General features: G+C 44.0%; 1 non-coding gene across 1 annotated transcript; it reads right to left on the reverse strand.

Annotated features, from left to right (window-relative positions):
* Positions 1-10,480: 10,480 nt before the first annotated feature.
* TRNAT-UGU (transfer RNA threonine (anticodon UGU)) lies at positions 10,481-10,553 on the reverse strand. The gene has a single exon. It is a non-coding gene; the product is annotated as a tRNA-Thr (tRNA).
* Positions 10,554-13,134: the final 2,581 nt, after the last annotated feature.

The raw sequence follows: 13,134 nt of genomic DNA on the forward strand, positions 1-13,134 counted from the left end.
CCAGCCTCAGCTGCCTCTTGTGACTGACTAAAATTTCAATGAATTCTTTTGTCAACTTTAAGACAAGAGGGCCTCTGGTCTACTCTTTACAATATTGCAAGGCCCTGGCATTTGCCAATTTGTGTGGAGCAAGCTACACTAGAATTTGTTTGAAATATAGGCTATGTATATTAGGAATTTAATTATAATAACCTCAAGGACAGTGTTTTGAATAGTTCTCCTGAACTAGTTAGTTGACTGGCTTTTTAAAGCTTAACTGTTAATAATTTTATTGTCACAGATAATAATTTGGAATGCAGCTAACAATCAGTGTAATTATATCCTTCACTAATTTTTCAATAGGTAAGCCTTATCAAGATAATAGGTCCGATCATCTTTTGCATTAGCTGGCATGTTGTTTTGTTATTGTGCTTTGGAAGCCTCAGGAAAAACCAAAACCTCGTTTGGGCAAACATCTCTCAGTGCCTGCAAGGTTTCCTTTTCCTTGTTTTCCCACCATCACTCTTCGCTATCACAAAACTCTTTGGTGCTAACTCTAATATATCAGAAACCTTCTCATGCTTCTTTCAGGACAAAAACTACTGGCTAGCCTTAGAAAACACAATTTCACATTGTAGCATCAGAAAAGGGAGGCAACAAAATGTTCTGAGGGATTTTTGGGGTTTTTTTCGACACACCTAAAAATTAGAGAAAGTTGAGAGGCAATATTAAGTGAAGCACGAATGATTGTGCATGGGAAGGTAATGAATTAATTTAGAATCATACAATAACCTTGATTTACCCAGAAAACAACAGTTTAACTGATTAAATAATTTTTATTTGAGATCTTTAGGAATGCAAGCAATTTTAGAAGTTGTCTGCAGCTTTGGCAAAACCACATCTCAGAAATTCAGGGCATGTGATAACCAAAGATGAGCGCTCTGTCTAGAATAGAACTTAATAACTTTCCACTCTGATGTTACAGGCTAAAAAGCAGTAACTTTTAACTTACCCTTAAAAATCAAGCTTGTGCAGAACTTACGGTGTAATTCCTGCTCTTAGTCTTGCACTTCACTGACATTCAGTGTCAATACAATTCCTTCTATCCATATACTTTTTATATATGGACTGATGGACTTATCACTGAGAGACAAATGCTGAAGTCCTTGCTTAGCATCTAGCCAACATTTTCTCAGGATGAAGTCAGTGGAAGCTTTGAGGTAGGTATGAGTAAAATGCTGACTGAGGGTGCTGCCACAGAACATGAAGTATAAGTGAATTGACATTGCTTTCATTTGAATGAAATACACTGAACCAAGAGGCACAGCTGAATGAAGTAGGTCTCAAATTCTAGTAACTCAGTCCCACTGGAATTTAATTTTACCTACTCAGTTACATGACTTTAATTCAATTGCCATTAAATAACTGATGCTGATGTCCTTTTGACTTGTCCTGGTTTCAGCTAGGACAGAGTTAATTTTCTTCCTAGTAGCTGGTATAGTGCTGTGTTTTGGATTTAGTAGGAAAATAACGTTGATAACACACTGATGTTTTTAGTTGTTGCTAAGTAGTGTTTATACTAAGTCAAGGATTTTTCAGCTTCTCATGCCCAGCCAGCAAGAAGGCTGGAGGGGCACAAGAAGCTGGGAGGGGACACAGCCAGGACAGCTGACCCAAACTGGCCAAAGGGATATTCCATACCATATGACATCATGCTCAGTATATAAACTGGGGGACTTGGCTAGGAGGGGCGGATCGCGGCTCAGGAAGTAACTGGGCATCGGTCAACAAGTGGTGAGCAATTGCATTGTGCACCACTTGCTTTGTATAGTTTAATTCTTTTAGTATTACTATTGTCATATTATTATTACTATTATAATTGTTTTTCATTCCTTTCTGTCCTATTAAACTGTCTTTATCTCAACTCACGAGGTTTTTTTTTCCTGATTCTCTCCCCCATCCCAGGGGTGGGGGGGCAGTGAGCGAGCGGCTGCGTGGTGCTTAGTTGCCGGCTGGGGTTAAACCACGACATGACTTAAGCAAATATAGTGTAAATTTTATGAGACAAAACAATATAGATGTCACCATAATCTTATTTTAGCATTTTATTTCTAACTTAAACTCTGTAGGCCATGGTGGGCAACTGTATTTACAAGTTTGGGGATTGCTGATAGCAGGAGAATATAGTTGGTTCAGGAAGGTTTATTAAAAAGCAGCCTTGGTAAATCGTTTAGCAGAGCACTGAGGATTAAGCAAACTACTCAGCCTGAATCCACATCGTCTGCAAATCTGATGTTTATAGAGGTCTCTGTATTGCCCAGACCTTTAGCAAACTATTTTTAGTGGCTAATTGTCCAGCTGCATTACATCTTCACCTAGATTCTCTTTCTTAGCCAAAAGGAAATTGAACCCTTGAGGAAGCAGAAAAACCAAGCTGAATATTAAAAGACATTGGAAATACTGGAGTAGTGGGATGTAAATGTCTTGGAAAAAAACAAAACTGAAGAATCATCACAGGAAAATCTATCTATTCTTAGGGGGGGCATTTTTTGGAAAAAAGATTGAACTTGTCTGTAAGAGTGTGTTGAAAAAGCATATCTAAGGGCTTTTGTGGTGGGATAAAGCAACAAAGAGATATAAATTAAAGACCGGCTTTTAAAAAGCAGATTAGAACAGTAAGAGATAAATGCAAATGAAGGGTCAAAGCACCACAAAGCCAAGAGAGCAAGGATGTGTGGAAAGCCCAGGGGAGGATGGAGGAATGGATAAAAGACATGCTGGATCAGAGGCTTGAGCTGTTACAGCAGCATCACTGAGGGCTGGATGAGATACGGGCTCCTGTCAGTGGTGGTTTAGGAGTATTAGGTTTGCCTGAACCAGTCTGACATTTCCTCAGATGTGTTTATCAACTCTGTTCGAGGGCAGCTGGCCCCTGGCACTTTGCAGCTCCGAGGGGAGGAGCAAGAATTGATTCTTCATGATTGATGTTGCTGTGCTCGAATGCAGTCACTAATTCCTCTGCACAGCTGCACAGCAAGTTCCCCGCATCCCTGAAGCACAGCCAGAACACGGCCTGTCTGCTCTATATGGGCCTGTATACTGTAACAGCCCCAGTTTATGAGGGACACCTGTAATACTTCAGCAGTCTGCTTTTTCATCAGCTGGCCGGAGGGGAATTGAGCAGACATGCTGTCGTGCTAAGCAAGCTATGCAGAATGGGGCAAAGAGATGAAAATCACAGTGAAAATTAGGCATTAAAAATCCCTGATTCTAATGTGAAGGGTTTATCTGCACAGTTTCTATCAGGTCCAGACTCAGCCCTGTGTTGAGATTTCTTCCCTGCTGCTCAGAACTTGGAATGTGGGCTATTTGTGTTAGCACTTTAATTATAATAACCTCACAGGCAATGTTTTGAAAAGCTTCACTGAACTAATTGGCTGACTGACATTTTTAAGCTAAACAAGCAGCAGTGGTGCTGCAGCATGTCACAGCTAGCACACCGTCTCCAGTTACATCGCTGTTGCTGTGCTCGCTCAGGACTCAAGCTCTCCATCAAACACTAACTCCTTTGTCATCCACAAGGCCCACATTTTGGGTTTCTCCCTGGCTCAAATCTGGAACATCTGAACAAGCTTTTTTCCCCCAATAAATCCAGCCTGGCTAGTTCAAAAAATCTAGTACACTCAGATGGCCCTTCTTTGCAAGGTGAAGTGAACAGTCTGCTGGCACACACACATCTGATTGCCCTGGAGATCTGCTGCACATGCACTGTGACTGTAATTTTTAAAGTTTTACACTGAATAATGGCTGCTATTATTCATTGAAAGAGGACCAAAATATACCAGCATTTCCATCAGCCTCATGGGAGAATAGATCTGCAGAGCCCAGGAAACTCATTAAATATAAGGAAAAATATAAAAATCATAGGAAAAAAGCCCTTCTGTTCAAAACAAAAGAATTAGGGAGGGATTTCTCATGCCTCCTCTTAGTAGCCTGCTGACTGGAAGGGTACGTTACCAAAGGCAGGGCTCTGCACCAGAAAGCAAAACTCTTTCTGATTCATTGAAAACATTTAGAGTTTAACTGAGTAATGATCAAAAAGCAGTGAACAATCTATAATACAAATAACACCCAGAATGACAGCTGGATGCAAATACTATTGTTTCTTTGCAAATCCAAGATTTAAAAAAAACTTGCATATTGAAGATCATCTGGTTTTACTCTTCCAACTATCAGTAGTCTTCATGGAAGCCCACTTCTGCAAGCACGGTAGATACTGCTAACGTAGTCAGTTCCTGGGGACTTTTTCATCTAGCTTCTAGAATAAAACAAGTTACAAGTAGTAACTGCAAGTACCTTGCTGCAAATTAAACATGCACATCCCAAGTTCTTACACAGATAATTCTAAAATGACAAGCCCAAACAAAATGTGATACTCGCATTACTCAATGCTTAAAAAGTTATAAATAGCTGAAGAATTTCTAATCTACAAGGAAGGTCTTTCATGGATTACACTTCAGTGTCTTAAATTTAAGCTTTCTCATGTTATTTATTTTGTTTTAAAAAACATACAGTGCTTTCAATGTAAATTAAGCATAGAAACTCTACATCCTTGTCTTGAGGAAGCCTCTGCAGAAGGATGTGGTCGTGTTTAAATTATAGTCTCTTTATTGCATAGTTCAACCATATGGCTTTTCAATGCTGTGTTTTATCAATCTAAAAAATATTATCATGTTGGTAGAGACAGCTGTCTCTATACAGCTGCTACATGCAGTGAGAAATACTCATCCTTGTGGGTTTGCTCTTTATTACTTTCTATTACAAATGGCTTTTGGTATGGATTAAAGTTCTTGCTGTGGCAATGCGATCAACAGTGCCAGTCCTCTGAAGGGAATGAGCAGACATATTTGCAGCCTCTTTTCAGGAGGGAACGTATCGTGATTTGAGACTGTTCACACGTACAGGCACCACGGTCATTAGCAAGTCTCACAGATACAGCAGGGGGATTGCAAGCAACAACATTCTCGTCCAAAAATAGTCTGTAACTTGGTGACCAAAAGGAACAACTCCTCTATTTATCTTCAGAAGGAATGAATGTGCTTTGCTTGTGAGAAGCCTATGCATAGGGTCTGTCTGAGAGGTAATCAGGTATATGCAGATGGGCAGTCAGATACATGCAGCATTAGGTAGTGTTCTGCCTGCCCTGTTGTCAGCAGAGCAGCCTCTCTGCTTTGAACAGATATTGACACAGTTGATACCAGCCTTATTTTGTAGTAGAAGTTCTCAATTTACAGTCTCTAGATTAATGTATGTTCATATTAAGGTAAGCTGGAACTGGATAAATTTAGAGAACTGGTCCTAGAGAAGCAGGCAAGAAAGCTGAATTATCTTTTTATTTTTCCTAATACTTTAGGGTCGCATTTCTAAATTTTATTTAAGCTTCACCTTGTCCCTAAGACTAGTTCTACTTGCATACTAATTTTTGGTCACCTGAAAGTCAGAAATAGTGTAATAATCTGAAGAGTCCATTGAGTTTAGTGATGTCAGCAGGGATTTTTTTGTCTATACATAAGATACATAGATTCTAAATGAACAGTGCTTCATCCTTTCTAAACTCAAGCTCCCTTGCTCTTTTTCATCCATTCTCAAGTCATAATAAATTACACACGCACAAGATTTTTAAAGGACCCTCCCTTCTACTGCTCTGTGCATTTCATTATATTCAAACCTATTGTATTGTGTCTAGATACTGTCCTGCCAGGACCTGGTGTTCCCATCATTAGATTATAAACTGCACAAAAGTAGGCCATGTTTTATCTTAGGCAAAATCTCTCTACTGAAGTGCACCATCAAAACCTATCAACAGGCATCGATATTAAAATATAAGCAAGGTTAGTATCACATATTGCACAGTTAGTTAAATATCTTGGGGAGTTGCAATAAGTCATTTCTGTTTGCTTTTCTTCTATTCTTCAAGTGTTAGGAAAGATTCCTTGACAATATAGAAAACATTATTTTTCTTTAAAACACAACAGTCACTCTTCTGGCGAACACTGAAGGATTTGATTCATCTGCACTTTCTCATTACCAAAGAGGCCCCTGTTCTTTTTAAGCATCCTTATTCATATGCTAACATCACAGTAAATAACATCCATACTAGAAGCCAAATGGGTTCATTAGTTGTCCCTCCATCCATAGCTAACTGGCTCAGAAATATGGTCGTTTGCCAAGAATACCAGTAAGCACAGATTTATCTACTGTTACTCCCCTGTGAAGATTGCCTTGCATCATCATTCAAAGTCCTAATGCATTGAGCTCCCACTTCATCTGGGGATGCATTTGGCCTGCATCTGGTCTTGAACAGTGGTATTTTAATTACTTTCTTTTAAAAGGGAGAGATTTCTTGACAGAGGAGGAGGAAAAGGGGCAAGGAGACAGCTCAGTCTGGAGGTCAGGATAGACCGGACTGGATCAATATTATAGCTGGTGATTGTGGTGTTCAGACTTCTTTCTACCCACCTTCAAACAACTCTTGCAAATTTGTTAATGACACCCTAAGAAAGGAACTCTACACAAAGTAACAGGACCATTAAACTTGTAAAAATAAGTGGTCAGGCATCAAAGTGTGGAAGATCCTGGAAGAGCCTGACTAGGAGCATGATAGCTTGTCACGCACAAGGAATTTTGTGTTGTTTTAGCAACCAGAAGAACAGAATTAAAAGAACAATGTCTGACTAAAAATAGTATCTTTAGAAGACAAACACATTTTTCTTTTTGGTGTTACTGTTGACACCTTAGGTTATTACAAGTAAACATTTTCACTGTTCATTGAATACTTTCTTGATGGCTGTATTTGCATCAGGTGAGGGAAAAAAAAAGTCTCAACTTTCACTTTTTGGCTTTACCTCACTGGCACAAATCCAAAGTCATCAAACTTTAAGTACTTGCAGAAAGTCCAGAAACACAAGTCAGAATTTCTTTAGTTCTTTTCTGACTAAACAAATGGAAACATTCTTTATTAATCTTAGATTCTGAAAGTGCTTGGAGTTTGGTGGGAGAGAGGTTGTTTGGGTTTTTTAGAAATTTATGATGTTTTGGCAGCATCTGTACAATATTAAAGCATGTGGAATATTGAAAGAGTTTACATTTCATTTTTCCTCTGTTGGCTAAACCAGTTCCACAGTCATTGACTTTGATTCCCTATTCCTATTGTCAAAAATGATATCACACTGCAGTAAGCTATGCTTAGATATGTCAATTTTTGTTACAGATCTGGAAAGAAAAATCGTAGACTCATGAAGAAAACAGCCTCTTCTTGTGTAAGGCCTGCTGCTGTTGAACTGAGCAAGATGGGTAGAAATTTCCTGGAAAAAACATAACAAGGAAAAATATCTCTGAGATGAGCTCAGAATGCCTTGCAGTGATGGCAAGGTATCTGTCTTTCCAGACACTGTGGTAATTCTCAGGGGCTCTGCCAGTGGTCCAAAATGAAAATGCAATTAGTTGGCCCCTCACCCCAGCTTGGAGAAACAAACCATAAAGACATTTTCTAACGATATCACCAATGACTGTATCACTGGACCTAGTGAAGGTCACCCCAGCTTTTCAGCAAAGCTTTGACATGTTTCTCACCTTCAGTACCAACAGCTACTAATAAAACTTCCTTTATAGCAAGAAATGAAGTGTGGATGACATTGCTTGTAGAGGATGGAGGAAATTTTGGGGTCACTCCTTGGCTGGGATGAGGGAATGGTATATAGGTGTCCCATGGGGGATGGGGAAGGCAGGGAAAATCAGCTCAGAGGAGGCCTGGGTGCATCTCCTGCGTTCCACTCACACACGTGCATGAATGCACTGGGGGCAGGGGAGGTGGTACCGATTCCTCTTGCTACTGGGCAGTGCTGACAGACGGGTCCCACAGAAAGGCATGGAGCGGTGCCACCAAGAGTAACTACCCCGAGCCCTGGGTGCAGCACAGCCACGGGGCTGGCATGCCCTGCTGGTCCCACTCCCTGCACCCAGCTGCAGGAGTCTGCAGGTTTCTGCGGGGTCAGCTGTAACAGCAAGCCACCCAGTCTGCTATGTCTAATATGACAGCAGAGCAGTTGTAAAAGACTCTTCTTTTAAGTAAGCCTGCTATTTTAAAATAGACCCCGTTTAATTGTAAAGAAATATCTTTGAAAAATGAAAATTCAATCACATCAGCAGAAAACTCAGAATTTAAGGCGGCATGCAATAAAGCGCCTCTTCCTCTGCAGGTGCGGCGCTCCCGGCTCCGTACGGAGGGCCGAGGCCGCCGCGCCAGCAGCAGCCGGGGCCGGCTTTGCCCCGAGCCCCCATAGCGGGCACGTCCCCCCCGCAGCGCCTGCTGGGCACCAGCGCTTGCGGGTGAGGGGAGCTTAGGTGCAGACTTTCGGGAGCGAACGGCGGAGTGCGCGCCCCTGTGCCTTCACTCGCCCCGGCTTCCTCTCCTTTCTGCTTGCTGCAACCGACGCCGCCCGCTCTGGGCCCCATTTTCAGGTGCTCCAGCGGCGCGGGTGAACCAGCGCCCCCGGAGCACCGCTCCCCTGGGCGGCGACCAGCGGGAGCTGCGCCCGGCGAGCCCCAGAGCGGCCCGCGGCCGGCGGCCAGCCCGCTCGGAGGAGCTGGCTCTCCCTCTGCAGGCCTCCGGCAGCATCGGCCGCGCTCCCCCGCTTCTGTAGGCACCGCGCCGCGAACGCCGCGGGCTCCTTCGAGGAGAGCCCTGAAATGGGAGCGCGAACTACATGCGAACATTGGGTGGCTTAGCTCCCACTCACGCTTCCGAACTGCTATAACGGCACACGTAGCAACCTGTCAGCGTTTCAGAAAGGCCTCCGTGGCAGCTCACATATATAGCTACGACAAACGGGAATAGCTGAACCCTATTCCTATAGGCATTTCGTGGATGTGGGGAGCACAGCAGCCAAGCACGATCTTCCCTTCCACGGCTAAAGCGTCACAGCCCCATCCCCTGAACGCACACACAGATTACTCTGGGCTGTGCCGGGCCCAGCTGCAGAGGCAGCTCCTGCACGTTCGGTCTGGATGATCCTGCGAGAGACTGAACAAACTACGCAGCCTTTATAAGCACATGCGTGACTGCTTCTTAAGACCATCTGTGGCATCCCAGGGATCTGATAATGCTCTGGTTGGTCAGGGCGAAACCCAGCTCCCTGTCAACAGAGAAAGACTGTACCCAGCCTTTGACCAGATGCCCCAGAGAGAACAGATCCTCTCAAGGGATGGGTTTTGTCGCCACCTCCATGAACTTGCTGCAAGGACTCCGGGAGGACTGCTGAACCAAGGGGCTGGCTAGGATGATAAGTCAACTGGGAACACTGAGATTAGGACCAAGCACTGTTTTCCTGGATGGGATGGGGAGGCAATGCTGCAAACAAGGAGTCATTCCAGGCAAACTCTTATGTGCAAAAACCCCAGAGCAAATTCAAATGCTTCTTGGGCCTCATGGCGTAGCGCGATTCCTGCCGTAAGGGGGAAATAGCCTGTCAGCCCCCTGCTCCTCTCACCACAGCAATGGCAACTCGTACAGCCCCATGCATCACCACAGCTTTGATCTACTCTCAGCAGAGAAAGGAGGCTGGAGAGAAGCTGTGATAGGAGCCGGGAGGGTATAACACGGGCGGCAGTGCTATGCCACAGCCCACGCATCTTTCTCGACACATCAGGCTGCAGCCTCCGGCATGCCAAGCCGTGGCCTCCAGCAGCTGCCTGCCTGTTCAACAGCTCTGCCACGATTTGAGCCCCTTGCAGCATGTGTGCTGCAGGTGTTGTCCTTTCCCCTCACCAAAGCACATATATTAATTTCCCTGCTTGATGTCAGTAACGATTGCTGTGGCGTTCGCAGTGCTAGAAACTAAATGCCTTGCTCACAAGATTTCTGAAAAAAACGAATGCATATTTTTAAAGTGTGGTGCTCAAGAGGATTTGTGTGGAGGTTTCTAGCTCTTTGTATAACCTAAAAGCAAAAAAAAAAAAAAAAAAAAAAGAGGCAAAGAATTATTACATCTCCTCTGTCCAGCCTCCAGCACAGAAATAAAACCAACAGCTCGGCTTGCCTGACAAGCTGTGAACAGTCAGATAATCCTGTCCAGCTTATTCTCCACTCAGGGGCAATTTGTTCCTTTTAAACCCCTTAACAGCATTTTGCCAAAGCTCCCATCAGGGAAAATGTGATGTGAGCTGTACAAATATTTACTCAGCCATCCCCACACTGCTTCCCAAAGAGCTTATTATTGCCCCCCACTCCGCTGCTGGCACAAAGCACAGCCATGAGTTAATTCGGTGACCAACATTATTGTTAGCACTCAGATTTTACCAAAAGTGTTTGTTTCTAAAGCGTTAATAACAAGCCCACGGAGCCCACACACACGCTCTAGTCCGCCACCACCAAAATATCCCAAAATCACGCCCGCTGCTCACACACACAAGTCGGGGGGCAGCGACACCTAAAAACACACGCAGGCCCCAGCGAGGATCGAACTCGCGACCCCTGGTTTACAAGACCAGTGCTCTAACCACTGAGCTATGGAGCCGCCGCTCGAGAGGCTTCTCGGCTCTCCCTAACGGCCGGCCACGCGCCCTCCCCGCCGCCCCCTGCCGGGCGCCCCACCGTTCCCCGTGCGGCCAGGCACGCCGCCCTCAGCCCGCCCGGCCGCCTGCCCCTCCGCCGGCCCCGGCGGGAAGCGGCTCGCCCTGCGGAGCGGCGTCGCGGCCGCCGCCGGGAGGAGCCCGCGGCCCGCCGGCAGCCGGTCCTCGGCCGGCGGGAGGCTGGCGGCTGCCCTGCCTCGCCCGCCGGCGCCGGGTGGTCGCTCACGGCGCTTGCAGCCGGTCAGCGCCGCGGCTGCGGGGGGAGCGTCCAGGCCGCAGCAAGGGCCCTGGGACGTTCGCGAACCAAGAAATAAAACAGGTGGGAAATGCACGCATCCAGTCAAGCCAAAAAAAAAAAACCACAACAGGAGAAATCAGAAGTAGGTGAATGTTCGAAATACAGCCTGATTTTTACAGGTTAGGTGTAAAAATTATCGTGACAAACCTGTATAAGATGGTGCAGGATGTTTTTTTCTGAAAAGGTTGGATAGTCTTCGGCAGTTTGAGAAACGCTGCTGAAGGACAGATGTATTGCCCTGGGGCTCTCTAAGCATCACTTGCTGCGTGACCCCCTGGGCAGTGCTAAGCATTAACCTTAGAGAAGATTTCTAGGTTGTTCTCTCACCTGATACCTGCAAGCCACCTTCACAGAGGTTATGGAGTTCAGAGCTAGAAGGTGGAAGCTTCAGCTAATAGCTAAAAGGTGGAAGGCAGCAATGCTGTAGGACCCGTTTAAGTGTACTGCATCCAGTGCTGGTGCTGGGTATTATCACTCCTAATGGCACCCATTAAAGCAGATGCCTTGCAAAGAGCTTCGATCGCTTATGGCTGGACTGAACTTTTTTTTTAAACTGCATGCATATAAAATTATTTAAATTCCAGTCGTATGCCTTTCAGAAAGCAATATTCAGCAATTGATTCTGTAGTAGTATCTATTTCTATAGAATTCAGACTTGGATCAGCGAGTGGGAAAGGGATGCAATGGGATAGCTCATAAACCTGGCTTGGCTTAGAGAAGTCTGATAAAGAATGTTATATAATGGAAATAAAACCCAAAGTCCACAGCAGGATCAGGGTCTGCAGTACTCTAGGCACTAGATGTATAAACATGTGATTTCTGCCCAAAGAGTTTTCCTGTCAAAGGATTTTCTCACATTAACCCCCTGATAGTTTGTAATAAATGACAGCAGTAAAATTTGAAATTAAACTCTGAACAATTATTGCTGACTCTTGAAAAACAAAGCTCCATGGGGCAGCTAGATAGTAGATACAGTCAACAAAGCAACAGGGGGCAGGTCCATTTTCTCCACTGAATAATATTCATTACATGGGTATGAATTCAAATTATTGTGAAAATATTCAGTGAAGATAAGTGTTTAAACCCACTAAGAGTTTCCTCTTAATTCTGTATTAGCTCTGGAAATAACAAGAAAGTCTAAGGTATGTTTCTAGTCATGACAAAGATATTATTGTTAAAATTACAGATCTATCTATTAATCAGACATTATTTGCTATGCTGTTTCTTGCTAGGGACATGTCTCCTCTGAGATATAATACTTGATAATAAGCCAGGTTGCAGGCTTTTCGATCTTCAAAACTATGATGACTGCCAGTGGCAGCGTTAATGCTTTTCTAGATAGCATTGAGGGATCTCAGCAGAGAATTTTATAATAGATGTATGTGTGCACGTGTGTGCCTATGCGCATGTGTGTAATGCAATGGAAGTTCAAGAGAACAACATTGTAGAAAACAAAAGACGTACAGATTATTCATTATCAAGATAATATTGATAATGACATGATTAGGTGTTATACCGTGTACACCCTGTTACACCCTGGAAAACAGAAAAAATCCTATTACCTTGTAAAAGACCTTGCAATTTTCTCCTGTGTGCTCCTTTTCACACTCAGCCGCAGTTATCACATGCCCACCTGTGAACTTGGGAAAGTCACTGGAGGCTATTATGCAAGTGTATCAATGCACAAGAAGTCCAGAACATATTTAAGCATTATTAAAAACAACATACACCCTCCCCCCAAAAACCGCAAAACACCCAAAAAGCCCAACAAAAAAAAACTCTATGGAAACTTGTTACATGTTACCATATTGTTCTCTTAAACCTCTGTTGCGTTCTTCTGCTACCGCACATCACTGCTAAGGCATAACAACCAAAAAAGATTTCAGGAAGGTTTCTGAAGTCCTGATGGGGATGGACCTGTCACCCCTAAGGCAAAAGCTGCCCCAGATTCCAGCTATAGGACAAAGGGACCCTCTTTGAACAAGAATAATTGTACTGGGCTTATTATTTAAAACCCTTACACCCTTAAGAAAGACAGTCCTCAAGAACTAATGGGCACTTCCACTGATTAAATAAACCTGGGAAAAGCAGACAATTCTGCACGGAAAAAAGCGATACAGAATGCAGCTGATACTTTCTTTACGAGCTGAGACTCACAAAGACAGGATTGTACAAAACCTGTGTAAGAGCTGGCAGCACAGCTGAGGCGGTTGGCACTTACCTTCTCG

The sequence above is a fragment of the Gymnogyps californianus genome, chromosome 5 (genome assembly GCF_018139145.2).
Source record: "Gymnogyps californianus isolate 813 chromosome 5, ASM1813914v2, whole genome shotgun sequence".
Classification (NCBI taxonomy): Eukaryota; Metazoa; Chordata; class Aves; order Accipitriformes; family Cathartidae; genus Gymnogyps; species Gymnogyps californianus.